This window comes from Vigna umbellata, chromosome 1, assembly GCF_029865625.1.
Source record: "Vigna umbellata cultivar VRB3 chromosome 1, Vumbellata_1.0, whole genome shotgun sequence".
Lineage (NCBI taxonomy): Eukaryota > Viridiplantae > Streptophyta > Magnoliopsida > Fabales > Fabaceae > Vigna > Vigna umbellata.
The window spans coordinates 61403555-61425919 of NC_142165.1; the positions used below are offsets into that span (position 1 = coordinate 61403555).

A 22365-nucleotide genomic window follows, 5' to 3' on the forward strand; every position below is an offset into this window, starting at 1 on the left:
AGTTTCCTATCCTTTCTGTCTTCCATTTTTAATTTTTTTAATTCCATTTCTTATTTGTCTTGCTTAGTCTTAGGCTTATTTCTAACTAAGCATGTTATCCCATATCATGTGCTATCTAGAGCCTTTGGTTTGATCAATTTAGGAATGCATGTTAGCTAGAAAAAGCCTTTGTTTTCATTCCGCCAACGCCCAACGCTACTGCCAACACCTAGCGCGCACGTTGGTAGCAGGTCCAAATTGTTTGTTTCATATATTGCGCATTTCAACTCCAATTTCGTGAAATTTTTTTCTATAGTTTCGTTTACATGTTAGGAACAATATCCAGTCCTTATTTCTAACCTTTTCGTTGGACTTCCTTGCTGTTTTTGTGTATTTGGTAGCTGAATTTTCTCTCTTGGATGTTATATACCATCAAGACACTCTTAAGGTTAATCAAAAAACTCCAATCAAGTGTTTAGAAGTGGTTCAAATGCTGCTGTCCAAAGGCTACAAACAACACTTTCCAACACAAGCAACATGCATTTCTTGGAAGTCTTCAACAAGTAGGCTTCTAACTTCTTTTTGGTTTCCTTTCCAGTTATTAATTCTTGTCTTGGTTGATCTGTTTGGAGTCCTTCTTGATTGTTTAGCCTTTTATTTAAGTCATATTTGATTCCTCTTTAAGAGTTTTCTAGAAATTTCTTCTTGAATTACACTTGCTAGAGTCCTTTGCATCATTGCTCTTGTATGCTGAATTGAGATGGATCACCTTCGAATTTAAGTGTGTATGCTTTGCTTGTATGTTTTGCACCAGTAGAGGTATTAAACAAACCAAACGACAGCTTGGTCAAACACACATACTCAAATTATCAATGCTTGGCCAAGACTGGCTAGATAAAAAAATTTGCATGATCCAAAAAAAAAAAAACCAAATATGTTTGCTTAAGTTTGCTGATCTGGTCGAAACTTTTGCTCATTATTTTTGTGTGTTTGACATCTTCAATTGAGCCTCTCTTATCATCAATTTACAAAACATATAGGTTGGAAGCATGCCTAATTATTTCCACTCATTTTTAGATCTTTCTCTTCATGTATGCATAGAGTTTTTGGTGTGATTGCCTCTTGTTTGTGTATATTTTTTTGCTGCAGTACTCTCACATGTGCCTTTGTTTTGATTCCTTCATTGCTATTTTGTCTCTTGTAGTCCTCTAGTTTTCTTCCATTTTTTTGTGCCAATTTTTCCTGCTTTCCTAGGTTCCTTTTACATTACTTGTCTAGTAGTTTCACTTGATTTTTTTGGCTTCTTGTGTCCTTGTATTTGTTGAGGTTGATTGTACATCCTTTCACTTGTATTTTTCACTAATTAAGTGCTCTAAATTATGACTTTGAGACACCATTCTATCTTGAGTGAAGATTACAAGTGAGTTGGAGTGTTCCTTCCTTTCTTCTAGCCTAAACCGAAAGTAAACACTAAGGAGAGTGCTGCTATTTTTTATGTGATTTTGCTGTTGTTTCTAATATGTTTTTTGTGAGTTTTTGCTGCTGTTTGGTGTTAGTAACATGTTTGTAGGTTCACGACAATTCTCTTCCAATGGAGATAGCTATCAAGGAAGTGCTTTTAGCAAATTGGACTTGGCAAAAGCACTTCAACAAATTCAGCATCAACTTGACTATCTTAGTAGAAGGATGGACAATGAGATTAAGAGGAAAGGAAAGCAAGCATATGGACATCAAGAGCGCAAGTCCATTCCTCATGGTCATGGTCCTTTCAAAAAGCATCAAGAAAATAGAGCTTTTGACCAATGCCTTCAATTGCCGAAATGGAACTTTCCACATTTCAAAGGAGAAAAATATCCTTCAATTTTTCCAGATTGGCTAGCTAAAGTAGAACAAGTTTTTGATTTGTATAGGATAGATAATTATTTGCATGTAAAATTAGTTACATTAGCTTTAGAGGGATAGGTCATGCAATGGCTAACTAGGATGAACATTACCACCATGGGCTCACACACGAGCTCGTGGGAACATTTTAAGGACATTTTGTTCCAACGCTTTGTACCTCCACACTACCTTAGGGACCTCTTGGTTAAGCTCCAACGACTTACTCAAGGTAGACGAAGTGTGGAGGAGTATGCTCGTGAGCTCGAAGTGCTCCTACATCGTACTAACACAATTGAGAGCGATCAAGCAAAGATAACTAAATTTATTAGTGGTCTTAATAGAAACATACAAGATGTTATGGAACTCCATGATGATGAGATTTTAGATGTTGTGGTACATAGGGTTATGAAAGTGGAAAAACAAATTTTAAGAAAAAAGTCCTACAGCAACAAGTTTTCAAACTCTTCTAAAGAATTTTTTTACAAAAGTTCATTATCAAGGGAGAAGGATAAAGATATTTCTAGGGAGAACACTAATAAATCTCGCCCTTCTTCTACTAACAATGCGCCTTCTTCTAAGCCTAAGTCACCTTCACGCTCTAGTCAAATTAAATGTTTCAAGTGCTTAGGTCATGGCCATATTCCATTTACATGCCTAAACAAAAGGGCAATGTGCATTAGAGGAGAAGAGGTTGTCACCGATGACTCTCCTCCTTCTTTACCTTCACACACTTCTCACTCCTCTTCTTCCTCTAGTGAAGATGAATACAAGGTTCCATTTGATGGAGACCTACTAGTTATAAGACATCTATTGGGATAAGTCCACAAGGACTTTGATCAAACTCAAAGAGAATATTTTTCACACTAGATGTCTTATAGCTAGCAAGGTTTGCTCAATGATAATAGATGCGGGAAGTTGCACCAATGTGGCTAGCACACATGTAGTGGACAAACTTAAGTTGCCTACTATCACGTCTGCCAAGCCTTACAAGCTTCAATGGTTAAGTGAGGAGGGTGAAATTATGGTCAATAAACAAGTCCATATTTCCTTTTCCATAGAAAAGTACTAAGATGAGGTTCTTTGTGATGTTGTACCCATGGAAGCAACTCAAATCCTATTAGGTCGACCTTGGCAATTTGATAGAAATGTTCAACATGATGGTCTTACCAATAGGATGTCCTTTACTTTCCAAGGGTGCAAAGTTATATTGAAACCTGTAACTCCAAAGGAAATACATGAGGACCACCTCATAGTAAAGTCCAAGAGAAGTGAAGAAAAGGAGAAGGTCAAGCATAATTGTCTCATTTCTCATAAAAAGGTACTTAAAAAAAGAGAGTCTATTTTTTGTGTTTTTCCTTCCCAGTGTCTAACCTCCAAAAGGTTTACCACCTATTAGAGGGATTAAGCACCAAATTGATTTTATACCAGGATCTTTTCTTCCAAACCGTCCAGTTTATAGAACAAATCCCATGGAAACTCAAGAGCTCCAAAGGCAAGTAGAGGGTTTGTTATCTAAAGGGTGGGTTAGAGATAACATGAGTCTGTGTGCTATGCCTGTAATACTTGTCCCTAAAAAGATGGTTCATGGCGTATGTGTACTGACTACAAGACCATTAATAATATAACCATTAAGTATAGACATCCCATTCCTAGATTAGAATATTTAATAGGTAAGCTTCATGGTTCAACCATCTTCTCCAAGATTGATCTTCAGAGCAGTTATAATCAAATTAGAATCAAAGAAGGAGATGAATGGAAGACCACCTTTAAGACCAAATTTGGACTATATGAGTGGCTTGTCATGCCTTTTGGTTTGACTAATGCTCTTAGTACTTTCATGCATCTCATGCATCATGTTTTAAGACCTTTCATAGGTAAGTTTGTAGTGGTCTACTTTGATGACATTCTCATTTATAGTTTATCTTTAGATGACCATTGCATGCATGTTAGGAGTGTTCTTCAGGCTTTAAGGGATGCATCATTATTTGCCAATATAGAGAAGTGCATTTTTGGCATGGAGCAAGTAGTTTTTCTAGGCTTTGTCATTAGCTCCCAAAGAGTTCAAGTTGACTCCTCCAAAATGGATGCATTAGGGATTGACCTGTTCCTCAAAACATCAAGGATGTGAGGAGCTTTCATGGCCTAGCTAGTTTTCACCATCGCTTTGTGCCTAATTTCTCTTCTCTCGCTGCTACTTTAAGTGACATAGTAAAGAAGGATGTGGGTTTCAAGTGGGGGGTGAGCAACAAAAGAGTTTCAGGGTCCTTAAAACAACTTAACTCATGCTCCCAGTTTAGCCTTACCTAACTTTTCTAAGTCATTTGAAGTTGAGTGTGATGCTTTTAATGTAGGCATTAGGGTGTGCTTCTTCAAGAAGGTCATCCTATTGCTTACTTTAGTGAGAAGCTTAAGGGGAATGATAACGGTTGAATTTACCGTTATTTGTGATGCTATTTTATAATAAATTAACCCTTTTTGACTTTGAAGTTGTCTTAAACTCTTGTTTTAGTTGAATTTGATAAACAAGTGAATAGAGGTTATACTTTATGAATTTGATCACTAATTCCCTCAATTTTGTAGGTTATTGGTATGATTGGAAAAGAAGTAAAAGTATCAAGGAGTTGGAACCTAGGAGGGACAACATAAGCACTGGGAAAGAAGGCTGAAGAAGGACCGTAGGACGCCTGGTTGCCCTTTTTAGGGGCCCTCAACGTCACAAGTCTCGCAAGGGCGCTTGGCTGCCCCTATTTAGGGCGATGAGCGCCACTCTCCTCGTAAGCATGCCTAGGCGCCCCCTCTAGGGGCGTGGAGCGCCAGCCAGCCACACCGTAGGACGCTTGGCTGCCCTTAATAGGACGCTGAGGGTCAGTCTCTTCCCAATCACGCCCGAACGCCCTTAGTTGGGGCGTTGAGCGCCAACAACGTTGACCCATGATCTAATTTGGTTCTATTTAAGGGTTTCTACACTGTAGGGTTCACATCTTTGGACGACTGAAGAACAAAAAAGCTAATTTCGACCCTTTGGAGGAGATTGGGCATGCGAGAGCTTTGCTTCTCACTTTCTAGGGTTTTCATTCATTCATTCTTCCATTGTAAGCCAAGGTTCTCCATGACAATGGAGAACTAAACTCATTTGTTGTTGGGGATGATGTAACCTCTAAACATTCATGTATTTGAATATGATTTAAACATGTTATGCTTCTTTCATTGAATGTTAGTGATTTTCTCCTCTTCTTAATGCTTGCTATGTTTTAGCCACTCATGACTTGATGTTTGATTTATTTGAGTATTGGGAAATATCTTATGAATCATGATTTGGAGGATTTCACCCAAAGGGAATATTGCCTAGGGATAGGGATAGGACGTTTGGTTGTCTTAAGCTTCTTTTCTTAATGCGGAATTGATTGTTAGGGTTTTCAAGGGATTGTTGTCTAATAATCAAGACTAGGCTTTTTACGCCGAGAAATCGGGTTCTAAGTAATTTAGAAAGTGACATCAACATTCTAATGAAAAAGATGAATTCTAATATGCATGAAAGTGAACTAGGTGAAATCTAACCCCAACAACATCATCATCTCATATTATCAATCTCATCCATTCATTCTTGTGTCAAGCCTCAAATGATCAATTTGCATTCATATTTACTTTTGTTGCATTTGCATATAAACACCAACAAAATTGCTTTTAAGTCTTGATTAATTAAGGTATTACACAACTGTTAAGTAAACACGAGTCTCTTGGGAAACGATACTTGGTCTTACCAGTTTTATATTACTTGATACGATTTGGTACATTTGCCAATGGGTTAATAGGGAGTCACCTAAATTATTCTACCTATGACAAGGAATTATATGCTCTTATTCGATCCTTGCAAACTTGGCAATTAACACTACTTACTTTCAAAAGAGTTTGTGATCCATAGTGATCATGAAACTTTGCAACATTTGAAAATCCAAGGCAAACTCAATAAGAGACATGCTAAGTGAGTAGAATTCTTGGAGCAATTTCCTTATGTTATCAAACACAAGAAGGGTTCTTCTAACATAGTAGTCGATGCTCTATCAAGAAGACATACTCTTTTGACTACTCTTGAAACCAAGTTTCTTGGGTTTGATCACATAATGGAATTGTATCCAGAAGATAGTGATTTCTCCTCCTTAATTGAACAATGTGCTCATGGGCCCCACAAGGATTTTTTTTCTAGCAAATGGATTTCTTTTAAAAAATTGTGTACCCAAGAGTTCATTGCACTTTCTCTTAATTAAAGAAGCACACGAGGGGGGATTGATGGGACACTTCGGGATTGCAAAAACTTCAGCTATTCTTCATGAGCATTTCTATTGGCCTCACATGCATAAACATGTAGCTAAGTTTTGTAGCCAATGCATTCCATGTAAGCATGCTAAGTCCACCACCCATCCTCATGGCTTATACACTCCTCTTCCTGTACCTAGTAGTCCTTAGGTTGATATTTCTATGGATTTTGTTTTGGGCTTACCTAGGACACATCGAGGGATGGACTTTATCTTTGTGGTAATGGACCGATTTTCAAAGTGGCTCATTTGATTCCATGCCACAAAGTAGATGGTGTTGTCCAAATTGCTAATTTATTCTTTAGAGAGGTTGTGCGTCTGCATGGTTTGCCGAAGACAATAGTTTCTAATAGAGATTTAAAGTTCCTTAATCATTTCTGGAGATCTTTGTGGAACAAGTTGGGTACTAAACTCCTTTTCTCTACCACTTGTCATCCACAAACTGATCGTCAGACTGAGGTGACTAATAGAACTTTGGGCCAATTATTGAGATGTCTTGAGGGCAATCCACACTAGTGGAAAGAGTTGCTACCCCATATTGAGTTTACTTATAAGAGGGTTGTCAAATCTACCTCCTCTCACTCTCCTTTTCCAATTGTCTATGGTTTCAACCCCCTCACTCCATTAGACCTTCTTCCCCTTCCTGATTTTGAGTCAATGTGGTTAGATGGTGTGTCCAAAGCTCAATTTGTTAAATATTTGCATAATAGAGTCAAGACTTGCATTGAGCACACCAATCAAGAGCATGCATCTAATGTCAATAACCATAGGAAAAAAGTCACTTTCTCCCTTGGTGATTGGGTATGGATTTATTTGAGAAAGGTTAGATTTCCTTCACAAAGGAAATCCAAACTCAATCCTCAAGGAGATGGTCCTTTTCAAGTCCTACTTATAATGTTCATTCTACTTTCAATGTGTTTGATATTTCTCCTTTTGTAGATTTTCCAGATTCATGGTCGAATCCTCTCCAACCTAGGGGGATGATGTGATCATAGATAGGGCAAAGGATGAAGAGAATAAAAGGATGACAAGAAGCATGACTAAAGGAAATAATCTTATTTCTTGGCTCCTTTATACCTTTGTACAAAAAGAGTAGAGCAGGTTTCCAGGCTTGTATTTTGCCTCTTTTATTTCTTTTCGTCTATTTTGATTGTAAAATAGCTTATATACTCTTCTTTTCTTGAAAGTGCAAGCAATGTGGGACTTCTCATAGTTTGGACTTAAAAGAAAAAAGAATAAATAAGTCTTTTATCATTTTAATTGCTTGTAATGCAAGTTAGCTCATGTATAGTTTTAGTTTTGATTTCTAGACTAGTTAGGTAGCTTATAAACCCTTAATATGTTAAAGAATTGAGAGATGTGAGACTTAGAACACCTTTAGGTGTTGCTGTCCAGACTTGAAGGCCATTCAAGTCCCACATCCTTTAGTTCTCTCCACTTACTTCATCTCTTAAGGCTATATAAGCAACCTAAGGTCTCCTTTGTATACACCTTGAACACCTTCCAATTGGAATATAAAGAGTGTTTTGCATTCAATTGCATTACTTCTTTGAGATAGAATTCTGTCTCTTAGTCTCCTTTTGGGTCTTATCTTGTGAAGAACAAGTGACGATCCTCCTTGGCATTTATCTTGGATCATTTCAAGTGGCGTGCCTTCAAATTCCTAAGTTTCCCATCCTTTCTCTCTTCCATTTTTAATCTTTTTTAATTTCATTGCTTATTTGTCTTGCTTAGTCTTAGGCTTATTTCTAACTAAGCATGCTATCCCATTTCAAAGGTGATGAGAGGAAACAAGCTTGAATTATTAGCAAAAAGAAGAAGATGGACATCTTGCTTCAATAAAGGATTTTGATGATGATGTTTCATGGAGAAGTGTTGAAGAATTAAAGAAGTGCTTGGTTTTAAAAATATTATGAAGACTCAATAACTTAGTTGTTAAAGACTTGTAATCTATGTATTGTAATTAATTTAGTAGTTCAATATTCAATAGGTAGAACCCAAGAAGTAAAGCACTCAGAAAAACTTTTATTTTTCATAAAAGTCTATGTGATAATCGATTATCACTTAGGATAATCGATTATCCCCGAAAGCATAAATTACCAAGGTTCGCAGATAATCGATTATCACTTATGATAATCGATTATTAGTGGCAATTACGAACCTGACTCTTAGTTTTCTGACCTAATTTTCAAATGCAAGAGTCTATAAATAATTAACTTAAACGTAACTTTAAAACAACTTTTCATATAGAGTATTAGAGTTATGTTCCTAAGGGAAATTGTTTGTTTGTGAAAATGGAGCTTGTTTTACTTGGTGCTTGTATGAGGAAGTGCTCTTTCTTAGTGTGTCTAAGTGGTGGAGTATACCTACAAAGCAAAGTCAAGTTGTTAATCTTTTTGTCCGTCAAAAGGAGGTGCCTTTAATCTCTTATCTGTTAAGAGAGGTGGTTTCTAATCTCAATCTTTATTTCTTTATTGTAAATTGACTTATTTTAGTGGAAAGGTTAATCCCTCTTTTGGAGAGATTAAAAATTGGACGTACGGTCTGTTGATCCTAACCAGTATAAAAATTGCTTGTGTGAATCTTCTCATCCCTTCTCTATTTTACTTATTCACTTCGAAGAAATATTTAAAGGAAATCAAAATTTTAAATAGAACCAATTCACCCGTCCCCTCTTGGTTTTTATCCGGACACGCTTAAACATTCTGTGAGTGATACCAATTTCTACGCGGACAATGTTTCTATGTGGGAGAGCTCAAACATAATTAAGTAGTGAGAGTGAGAACTAGAAAGTGTATGTCGTTCTCTTGAAAGTATTCCAAGAATGAGAGAGCTTGTCAATATTTTCTATGTCTTTTGGAGAAAGCACCACACTATATTTATAGAGTTTGGAGAGAGATGTGAAACCAACCCAAGCTCCAAGACTTACAGAAGAATCCTCATCTTGCTGCTGGCGAAAACGGTTCCACTAAAAATAGACATTGGAAGAAAACTTGAGTCTTGTAGTCGAAGCTTGAACAACAACATTCATCAATCTGAGCCTTGCAAACGGAGCTTGACCAACAAAGTTCATCAATCTGAGCCTTGGACACGAAACTTGACCAATAATGTTCATTAAGCAACGTTCATCCGCTGCTTTTTGAAGAAGACTTTTGCAATACATAGGTTTTACAACAATCCCCCACATATTGCAAAAGACGAGAAAGAAAGATTGAAAGAAAAAAAAGAAGAATTTTTCTGGGTTTTATAAGATGTAATGTATCAGAGCTAGTATAACAAGTTATATGAACCAGTTCTATATTGTGAAGTTTAGCACACAGTATAGTTGGTATAACAAGCTATATGAACAAAGGACACTTGTGTGTGTTAGAGGTTTGTTAATCCCAATACACCTTCAAAATTCTTGTTGTTATCGTTGTGTTGCGGTCACTAAGCCATGCACACGCCCTGTATTCATATGTGCTTTAAAGGTCATGCCATGATCTTATACAAGTGGCCTCACTCAAAACCATTAAAACTTTGTTTAAACTAAAATTCTTACACCATACAAAATTTTAATTAGAAAGTTTAACCTCTCATAATATAGTCTCTAGCACTTTCACACACACCATAAGAATGAACATAATTGATTAAAAATCAATTTAATACTATCAAAAATAACAAGTGACTTGTTTTATCCATGTGAACCTTATTCATGAGATCTCCAATCATAAAGGTTGAGTTACCATAACTTGTTTGTCTACATTGGCTTAAGTCTCATTCCCATCGATGTTTCTAAAATTATATTTCTTCCCAAGAGTTTTGTCAAAGGATCTGCTAAATTTCATTTTGACTTCACATAATCAATGAAAATAGTTCCACTCTTTAGCAACTACTTCACTAAATTGTGTCTCAATTGTGTATGTCTGCTCTTTCCATTGTAATTCTTGTTTTTAACTATAGTTATTGTTAATTGACAATCACAATGTATTGACACTGATGTGGATGGTTTCATTCTTAGTGGAATGTTCGCTACGAAGTTTTTCAACCACTCAACCTCACTACGAACCATCTCACGAGAAACAAACTTAGATTCCATAATTGATATTGCAATAATTGTTTGTTTGATTGATCTTCATGGAATTGCACCATCCCCAAGTGTGAATACATAACCACTAGTGGATTTTTTCTCATATGAATCAGAGATCCAATTAACATCATTGCACCCTTCTAGTGCAATGAAAAATCCACTATATGTAATGGCATAATTCATTGAACTTATTAAGTATCTTATAAGTCTTACAAATGCATCCTAATGTTTCTAATTTGGACATTGAGTGTACCTACTCACTCTACGTACCCACTACTTAAACAATACAAGGTCTAGAAAAACTCATCAAATGCACTAAACTCCTAATTATCTAGACATATTGAGGTTGAGAGATAGATTCTCCTTTATTTTTCATTAATTAAGAGTTAACATCATAAGAGGTACTCATTGGTTTAAAGTCAGAATATCCAAACTTCTTAAGAAGTTTCTGAATGTGTTGTTCTTGGGATAATAATATGCTATCTTCCTTCCTTATGATTCTAACACCTAAAATTACATTGGCTTCACCCATGTCTTTCATTTCAAAATTGAATCCTAGAAACAATTTAGTTATAGTGACAATCTCATTGCATGTACCAAAAATTAACATGTCATCCACAAACAAGCACATAATGACACAATTACCATTTTCAAATTTAGAGTACACACATTTATGTACATAACGAAGAAGCTTGAACTTTGCAATAATTGCTTCATAATTTGAGTCATGTTTAGTTATTCTATAGATTGTGTACTATATTATAGCTATTTATATTTTACATATCATCATACATATAAAAGGAATAAAAGAAAATGTGTCCATTATTGGTTACAGGTGTGCATGAAAGCAATTAGGTAAGACATGAATGTGCCTAATGTATATGAAGGTGTGTGTATATGTTATTAATTAAAGCAGCAAACACATATGAGAGAAAAAGTATCTTTTTTGTAAAATTAAAGACTTAAGTAACCTTCATTTTGTAATTAAAGACCATATTAGAATAAGGTCCAAAGAAGGGTCTCCTACTTTGGATCTTAATACTGTCTCTACTTCATTTTGGCCTTTTAGACTTTAACATATTGTAATGTCAGGTTTTGGCCACTACTACGTGTCCTCAACTACGTGTCCTCAATACTATCTTCCTTTACTTGTCATAAAACAAAGAAAACACAAAACCTAGTCCTTTATTGTTTAATATATATCCTTAATTTTGATTTGACTTTAATTAATTACTAGTTACTGGTTGTGATAACAAAAGGGTGGACTTTGAAACTTCCTTAGATTATATTTTATAAACAAACACTTAATTTATTTAGTGTGGAGTTGTGTTTGGTTCTGTTGAATAATTTTAATTTGTTTGTTTTGATTGAAAAATTGTTTTGATTAAACCAGTACCATGTTTTAGTTTCAATACTATTTATGGTAGTTTATCTTGGAAACAAATTTCTTTCTAAACTTTATGCATTGGTAGCCTGTTGGTAAAAACCTGTATATATCCATCACTAATTACTAACTGTCATTATTCTTTGATAATTGTTTCCGACAAGACCATTACCAACAAAATTTTACCTGTCAAAAATACGTCAGAAAAATTACATTATCAACATATTGTTACCATTATCGACGGATACCTTTCGTAGGTAAATTTACTTTTTTTAGGTGTCCTTATTTTTGTCTCACTGATTCAATTTAATCTCAATTTTTCTTAAAATGAAATAATATTGTCCCTTTTTAAATTAAGAAAAAAATTATTATTTTTATAAATATTATACTGATATTTTTACTAACTCATAATGATCTTTATAATTACCGACAAATCTAATCTGTCAATAATTATTGATGACCTATATCCGTCGATAATTATTGACCGTCATTATTCGTTAGTAATTCTTATCAGCAAGACCATTACCATCAAATTTTTACTTGTCAAAAATCCGTCAAAAAACTTACATTATCAACATATTGTTGCCATTACAAAAATACCTTTTGTAGGTAAATCCAATTTTTTTTAGTATCCCTATTTTTGTCTCATCGATTTAATTTAATCTATTTTTCTTAAAATGAAATAATATTGTTCCTCTTGAAATTAAAAAAAAATATTATTTATATAAATGTTATACTGATATTTTTACTAACCAATTATTTATTGATAATGATTGTTACTACGAAACTTTAGTACAAATATTAATATAACATTTATACAAATAATAAATTTGGTCATAATTAAAAGAAGAATAGATATTTATTTATATCAATGATATTAATTAATTTATTTTTATAAAAACAAATGGATTAATAATATATTAGTTTTAAATACTTGTTTTTATATAAAAATATTTATACTTAATCAATTTTAATCTTATAAAAAACGTAGATTAACAAAACATGTATTATTTATAATAATGTAAAATGTTAAAAAATTATTTTAAATAAAAATACCAGTATAATATTTATACAAATAATAAATTTTGTTTCAATTTGGAGAGAATAATGTTCTTCAAAAAAATTAGAATTAAATTGAATCAAGGAGAGAATTAAAGAGACTAAATTGAATCAAAACTAAATTGAAATCAAAGATAATGACATTTGATACTAACACTAACATCTAAGAGTACTATACCACATAGCATTGAGAGTGATGTGTGTCACACCATGGACTTGATACATGACAATAGAATTTTTACAAAAGAATTAATTATTTTTTATTTCAAAAGAACCACATATTGACCCATGACATGGTGTTATTAATTTTTTTTTTTTCAAAAAAGACCTTACCGAAATACTCTTTGAAAATGAAAATCAACTTCACACACGCCCACGGAAGTGAGGCTATCTTAAGCCAGATTAAATATTGGAAGTCATTTCCAATAACCAAGACTTCAAAAGAAAGTCAGGTACTACACACTATAATTTTGATTTTGGGTATATGTCGTCATAAACACGACTTTCAAAATATTTTTTCACACCACATCTACATATTTGGCCATCTTTTGCTCTTTCAAAAAAAGTCCTTCGCCTACTTTTGTCTCTATTAGACCATATAGTCTAACACTGGTATAGAATATTAAATAGTTCCCGTGAGTTTCAATTTGTACAAAACACATAATATAAAATTTATGTAAAAGTAAACTGTATATAATTAGTTGAATACTTATTATCATCAAAATTCTTTAAAAAAATTAAGAGATTAGAATGAGATTACACTATAGTAGAGAAGATGTAGGATAAAGGAACTTATGTGGTGCATGTGAAGGAGTTTCACACTTCTACATTGGTCTTTATGGAATTGCTGAAGATAATTCACTTCTACATACCAAAGTTATGTCTTATACGTAGAAATATCACGCAGTTTTCCGTAGCATAAACTTCTCTTGGTCAAAAAGCAATCCTTTAACATCAATATCACGGTAAGACTAAAACTTTCTCTCTCTTTCATAGTCTCTCTTTCTTTAGTATGTGTTTTTAACAACTTGTTTTAACAACATCTTTACAATAATCTACGTGATAGTTTGTGATTGGTTCGTGTACTGTACGGACTGGGCGGTCCAGAGAGCAGCGCCGACATCAACCTAACCGCCAGCGTTTCTTCAATCTTTTTTACTGCGCTCTCTGTCTCTCACTCACGACACTCAAATTTCTTTTTTCTTCGAGTTTGGTTCTCTCATAGCATTGCTAGACAACTTGCATAAACACTCACTGCGTACGGTTCTACTCGATCATTCATCCTTCCACTCAGGTGAGTAATAACCATGAACCGTGCGGACCGAGCAGTCCAAAGGGAGCAGTGCTGAATGGATTTAACTGGACGGTTGTACAACATCGGCCGGTAGGTGAACTGGGTCATTAAAACCATGATTAAAGTAAATAGTGATTAGAGCCATTGGACTAGAATTGCACCGTGATTAACTTTTCACTATTCCCAAACCCATGGCGAAAACTATAAATACAAGTCAAAGGTAAGTGATAAATAGGTTGCATTTAATGCACATTTATTACTGTTCTATTGAATTGTCGAACGGTTCGAATACTGACTTTGGCATTGGAGGATCTTTGACAGGTTCCCTCCCGAACGGAAGAGCAAGACAACAGAGCTTGGAGCGTGACCGGACGACAAGAAGGCAAATTGTGAAGGAGTTTGGTGACTCATCCCCATAACCGAAACAATTCATTTCAAATATATGGACCAATAAAATGGAAATACATAGTCTGTTGTCAAAAAATTGTTAAAATATCATGCTACTTTACACTATTCACTTTTTGTTATACAAAACTGTTCAAAATTGAAGAAAAAAAAAAGAGAAAGACAATAATGTTTCCTTTCCTAGGTCTCTACTGAATAGCTGAAAACATTCTCAATATAGTATTAATTGACCTTGTCTTGGTATGAACAATTCATAGTTGCATTACCCTACAGGAGCACACAGTAATCATATTGCTGATCTCTTAAATCTTGCTGCTAAAGAATAACTGGATTAGGTTGAGGCAAATATTTTCAAAATGATAATATCGTGGTGGCTCCATTAACCTTTGAGGAAATTCTCCAAACAGCGTGGAGTTGTAATGACAACATATATATTTTTAGAATCTCAACCAAAAAAATTTAAATTCCTCTTCAAAGACAAACTGATGGAAAATATTAATTAAGACCACGACAATAATTTGGTAAGTAAAGTGGTCCAAAATGTTAATATAATAAGAATGGTTTAGATAAAGTATTTTATAGCTACTTTTGGAAAAATAGTTTATTCATAAGTGAAAATTAGTTTATGTTTATCAATTAATTTATAAAAATTATTTTTAATTAATTTATAAAAATTATTTTTAATTAATTTATAAAAAATATTTTTAATTAATTTATAAAAATTATTTTTAACTAATTTATAAAAAAATATTTTTTAGTTCATGCAAAAGCTATACTTGAGCTTATAAAAAACTAATTTTCTTTTTTCTTTTGGAAATGTTCCCCAGACATATCTTAAATATAAGTCTCCCTTAATATACAATCCTAAATTACGTTACCCTTTGCCCTTAAATTTCCGAAATAATTGCGATTATTTGAAAATGTTTGTGAATTTCCATTTAACAACTAAATAGTAAAATGGTTGTCAAAATTTTCCTTTCTTTCTCTAATAGTCTTAAGGAAGAACAAGAAAATTTGAATGTTGTATATTTTTGTTCTTGAAAAATATGATGATACGTGGAAACGGATACAAACAGTGTCTACTTATTTTGAAAATTCAGCTATCAGTCCTCAAATATCAGTTTAAAAAATATTTGCGAAAAATTCAGCTATCACTCCTCAAATATCAGTTTAAAAAATATTGGCGAAAAATTCAGTTATCATTCCTCAAATATCAGTTTAAAAGATATTTACGAGTATTTTAAAATTTATGGATAGGGTAGATACCAATAAATATTTTAAAATAAAATATAAATAAAATTACAAAAAAAAATATAAAATATAATATAAATTAAATTTAACCTAATAAAATATAAATTAATTTTAATTTTAATTAAGTTTAACTTAATGCGATATAAATTAAATATTTATTTTTATTTTTTACGAAGAATGATACTATATACGAATAATATGATACACATACTTGACCCGTTTATAGATAGATATTAATACTTACAAATATTAATTATCCACAATATATTTTAGGGTTAAATATGTTTTTCGTCCTTTAAGTATCACACGATTTTGGTTTTAGTCCCTACTCAAAACTTTGATGATTTTTAGTCTTCGTAGTTTTGAAACTCTTAGTATTAATCCTTAAAAATGGATGACGTTAAGTTTTAGTAGATGTGGCAAACGGCAAAGCCAGGTTTGATTCCAACTGCGCTCTACACTCTCTGCCATGTTAGTTTTCTTTTTATTGATGAGATTAAGTGGCACGAGTTGTTGATTGAAATCAGATTAATAAGCACTCCTCCACCAAGCACATAATCTTTTTATTCTCGCATTGAATTTGACCCGAATTCCCTTTCATTAAACCCCATTCTCACACCCCTGCACATAATCCACTCCAGAAGGAGCCACCTTAGCATTCACATTCACATTGACATTCAAATTCCCATTCCCATTCGCACCACCACTTCCATTGTTAGTCAACTCATCCACCTCCAAACTAACACTCTTCCTAACCGAATTAGACCTATCAAGACTCTTCCTCCTCCTAGAACTCGAATCAGAGTAGTACTCTTTAGTTTGTGCATTCCCACCAGGAACGCCCTCATCGTCATTCACCGGCTCCTCCTCCACAGGAATCTGTGTAACAGTCCTCATCACATGCTGTACCGAAGCGTCTTCCACCACCGACAGCATCGTCGACATCCTCGGAAAATTGCTCCGTCCGAGCAAATAACTGTCCAACGACGCCCGTGGCTCCTCCAGCGAGTATCGAGGGTCGTCAAACGACATCCTCCCGGCGTCAAGCGAGAACTGCCTCGCGTCTAGGGAGAACTGCCCTGCGTCTAGCGAGAACCTTGGATCGGTGTCGCAAGACCGCCACCCGAAGCCGTAGTCGGCGATCTCCGACTGCATGTCCCGAAACTGCCACCCGATCGGCTTCTCCACCGGAAGAGAACTGTTCCTCCGCTTCTTCGCTTTCTGCTTCTGCCGCCACCTCTGCAATTTCTTGCTGAAAACCGAAGCCGCAGAGAAGAAGCTTCCCGCGAGGTCCTTGAAGTCACACGCTTTTTGCTGCTTCGCTTGTGATGAGTCAAGGTCGATGTGGTCCTTCATTGTCTTCAGCTTCTCCTCTTCTTCAACGATGGCAACAAACTCTTCTTCCTTAATTAAGAACCCAATTAACAACCCTAATTCTTAATTTGATTTGAATCAAAAACTTGTGCCACTTAATCTCATCAATAAAAAGAAAACTAACGTGGCAGAGAGTGCAGAGCGCAACTGGCCTCAAATCTGACATCGCCGTTTGCCACATCTACTAAAACTTAACGCCGTCCATTTTTAAGGACTAATACTAATATTTTCAAAACTACGAGGACTAAAAACCATCAAAGTTTCGAGTAGGGACTAAAACCAAAATCGTGTGATACCTAAGAGACGAAAAACATATTTAACCCTATATTTTATCTGCAGATATCCGCTATGACGAATATTTTTGTCATTCCCAAACATAGTTAAATCTTTATACTTTTCATCCATTAACTAGGTCATTTAGGAAAATAAATATTCTTATCATTAAAAAAAATCATGTAAAGAGATGATAAACATATCCATGTTTGTTATTATTAGTTGAAATTATCCTGATTTTAACATTTTTTTTATTGATTGAGTAGTATGTATATATTTGTCATATTTTCATATTTATTTTCGTTTTATATTATTAAACAATCTTAGTTTATTAGCTCACTTAAACAATTTATTTTCATTACTCTATTTCATCCTTTATTTTGTTTGATTTAGAAAAAATTTACTGCACAATTTTTTATTCTCACTTTTAATTATTTCACTTATTTGATATTTACCAAATTCTCTCATATTCCGATTGTACTTTCTCTCATTAAAATTTCAACTACATATTTTTGTTTGTGTTATTTTGCTTAAAGAATCTAGAAACGTATGATTCAACTACTTTTAATTATTTTGTTCTTCATTTTAATAATTTTATTTATTATTTATTTTTCTCAAGTAAAAATGTATGTCTATAAATTTGAAGTGTTCAATAATATAAATAATTAATTGATTATATCTAAGCTAAAAAAAAATTATTGTGCATTTTCTTTTTTTTATTAGTTTCATTTTCTTCTTATTTGGAGGTTTTCGACTTTTGCTTCTTTCTATTATCCAAAAACACATTCAGCTCCGTTTGAACTTGTTTCCTCTGTTCTCCCACATCTGCTGGACAACAACATTGAACTTCTCTTCCGCTGGCATGATATTTTAGTTATTTTATGCTCATGTTGTAGTGCTTCTTGTAAGTATTTTCATCACTGCTAGTCTCCAATGAGATTGATCTGCAATAAAACATAAGACAGCTAGACTATGAAGTCTGGATTGATTAGATAACACACGAATTTTACACCTGAAAATCCAAGGCATTAATTACAGAGATTGTTCTGCCTCTCCAGAATATTGGCCCCTACGGCCCTTAGAGACAGTCATAAACGAAGAATCATGATTTCCATAAATGAGACAGAAGCAGGACAAAATGTTAGATAGGAGATGAATCGTCCTATCATTAATGCTATGTTACACCAAATCTTCCTCCATTAATCACAATCATCCTACAAGTACACTCCTAAAGGCATATGACTTTTATTTTCCTATTAACAAGGCTTTTATGCTAGTCATGACAATTAATTTGATATGACAATTAATTTTATATTAAAAAATATATAATGTTATTGTAATTTGTGTTAAATCATATCACTATTGAAAAATTATTAATACATATTATTTAAATTGAATATGTTAAATATATTAAACTCAATTGTATGTATGAATTACAAATGGTAAAATATAATTTTAAACATTTTAACAGATTGTAAATTACTATTTATTGTTATTGCCTAGAAATAGAAAATTCTTTCTCTCATTGAGTATCATTTATAAATAAGACAACTTCTATATAAGATTTTCAACATCATTGTCCCGTGCATCACCACTAATGTACCACATGTTAGTGATCTCCTAGTTGTATGTTTCATTCTTCCTAGCCATAAACTAAGTTTTCTACTCTTTTAGTATTCAACTTATTTCTTTTTAACAAGTGAATGATTAAATAGGTACTTCAATTCCTTTCACAACAATAAATGAGTAGTATTGTACAAGAAGTTTCAATGCTAGCTTTTAAAGGATAGGCTTAGAAGAACCACACCCACAAAGATATATATGATCTAATATCCACAAATCTTCAATTCAAATGTAACCTTTCTTTTTGGTCCTTATTAGTTGGGTAATTTTTTTCCGGACACCTATTCCTTTTCTTAGAAATCTCTTTGAGGGATCGTATTTGAAGTCTCTTGAAGTGATTCTTCACTATAATTAATATCTATGAACACAAATTGAGAATAAAAAAACTGTATAAAAATTAATAACTTTCTAATTATTTAGATATAAATTATTAACAAAATAAGTATGGATAAGATACATTTACCTAGGATTGACTGAATGAGTCATGGGTAGGAATGCAACCTTTACTCCACCTTGTTATTAGTACATTGTAAACAACTTCATAACATGTTGAGGTATCATTTTCTTTATTTTTTCTTTCCTATATATAATTGTCTTCACTCTTTTCTTGTTATATATAAGCTCAATCAAAGTCAAAATATATCATTCATAGTATTCCACATCTCATAGTATTCCACATCTCATAGACCAAACAAAAGTGATATTATTTGAATCAGAAGCTCTAAGCATGTTATATATAAGCTCAATCAAAGTCAAAATATACATGACTTCGTCCCATTATACATTATTCAAAAAATCTTTAATAACTTGGGATTTTACCCACATCATCCTCTCTATAGGAACTCCAGTCTTTGCTAAAAACCATGGATTGCAATAAATGATTCAAAAATTGAAATCTTTCCATCATCACTATAGTAGGTGCAAAGCTTTCGCAACAGCAAGTAACTTTAAATGTGACAAATGACTAAAAATGGTCAATCTCAATGAATGATTGATGATAAAATTCCTTCTTAAGAAAAGATCATATAGGAATTCTTTATTTTGATGTTTAACAAAAGCTTATAACAAAATAATGTCTATGAAAATGATTGTCTAAGATATATGATTAAACAATATCTTGAACGTAGTGTCTATCCTAAACGCTAAAGAGACGAGTCTAGCATAAACCTATTAGATTACTCTAAAAGCAATGATTTGATAAATATATTAGCATAAACTCTATAGTACATGGACCACGCTAAATGTTATAATAAACGTCTAATGTTTTAAATCCAAATGTACGATTAATACTCTTTTGTCTATTTCTTTGTTTCTCTTTATTTTGTGTAGATACATAAAGGATAAATTCTTTATTCAAATGTTCTCCACTGGTTTAGAAGAACGTTAAGAGAAGCGAAGAAATTTTACCCTTTGTTCACTTGAATGGATTTGGGGGAGAGTGATTGAGTGAATTTGAGAGGATTTGAAGATAAATTTTGTTGTTGTTTATTTGAGTGAATTTGAAGGTAAGTGAGAGTGGATTTGGAAGCAATGTTTGTCAGAATTAGTGTAGGATTTGATTGATGTGACAGACTAAAAAAATTTACTTCCAAATCCACTCTCACCTACCTCCAAACCCACTCAAATAAACAACAACAAAAATTATTTTCAAATTCTCTCAAATCCATTCAATCACTCTCCCCCAAATCCATTCAAGTGAACAAATCCTTAGGAATGTTTCTTTAATTCCTTATGTTTGCCTAATCCATTCAAGCAACACAATTGTATCAACAAAAAGCAAAATAGAATATGACCTTATAGAGGGCTACAACAGCTACATCAAAGTGAATGCTTATGAGTACCATATATTTTTTGAAGTTGCCTATATAAAAAGGACCACATGAAGAAAAGAAAAAATAATCATAATTGCATATACTCTTACGTTGTCATTCTCTTGCATCGTCTAACTCTTTGTAACAAGTTTTCAGATAAACTTTATATTGACTTAAATCCTTTCTAAGAGAGCTTCTCAATTTGTACTTGTTTCTAAAAATACTTTGTTGCTTTTGTATAATTATAAGTGATTTACTACACTTGGTTGTTTAACTAAGGGGGATTAAACATTATAGTCAATTGGACTATTTTATACTGGAATGGTTCCACTTGTTGTAAACCAAGAGTTGTGAAACTCGTTGTATCTTTTCAAAGATAGTGGAACCCTTTAAGAGTGCTTAAAGGGGAACTACACGTAACTCAAATGGAGTAGACTAGTATAAAAAGAAGTCTTCTCTTTGTTATTTGTCTTTTGGATTTCTAAAAGCTTTCTAATAATCCTCAAGTGTGTAACATTGTTTTCAAATCATCTAACCCCTACAAACAACATCTAAGACTAAATTGTTAAAAGTTTTCTTTTAAACTCTATTTAACCCCACCCCTTCCCTATTTATAGAGTTTACCTTTGTTTTTAGTTGGTATGAGAGCTAACCTATTAGGGTTAGTTCATAGTTGAACTAGAGGAACGATCCAAATTCGCAATGAAAAACGAAGGATATGTCATTAATCGCCCTTCCCTATTCAAGGGGGAAAGTTTGACTATTGAAAACAAAGAATTATTGTATTCTTTGAATCCTGCCACATTGACATGGGGGATGTTGTTGATAATGATAACTATATACCCCTAGCTATAGAGGGAAAGCCCCTTGAAAAAAGTCTATGGTTGTTTCTGTATAACGACACACATTATATGATCATTGTACATATAATAAACAAACACATGATTAAGCTAATTGAGAATTAAATAGAATAATAGAACTCACAAATATTAATATTCATCATTATCAATTATACAAACTATACAAATATAGTTACACAACATTATAAAAAACCAGTGGTTTATTCCACATACCCTACCTTATCATCTGTTAATCATAACTGTTTTGTTAAAGTCGCCCTACCATCACAGTAGGCCTGTTTTCCTTGCCTTTTAAGGACTTATGAATAACAACTTCGGTGAATCCCACATCAAACATTATACTTAGCAATGAGCTGGAGTGATGAATCATTATTTGTCTTATTCACTTAGCTTTCTACATATAAATTAATTAGTGAATTGTGCTTAACTGTCTATTATTATCTCAATTTTGTTATTTGGGCTTAATTTGACCAATAATTTATATTTTAATTAATTTAAATTATCCGAGCTTAATTATTTCCATTATTATTTTCAAGGTAAATTTTGGAATTATAATTGGGACTTCAAGAGGGTTGCCACGTTATTTTCTACTTCCACATCAACATTGTAGTTTAATTTCATTTTAAATTTGGTTTCCTTCTTATTTTTGGGCAAACTTGAACATTGGGCCATTTTTAGTGAATTAGGAAAGACCCAAAAGAGGGCTGACCTAGGGTGACGTGTCCATGCAGCCATAACTCCCATTCATTCATTTTTATTCCCTTTCATATGGTTGGAACATGAATAGTA

At 33.3% G+C, this 22365-nt stretch overlaps 1 pseudogene; it reads left to right on the plus strand.

Annotated features, from left to right (window-relative positions):
• The first annotated feature begins 1977 nt into the window (after positions 1-1977).
• Positions 1978-3988, plus strand: LOC148205969 (uncharacterized; annotated as a pseudogene).
• Positions 3989-22365: the final 18377 nt, after the last annotated feature.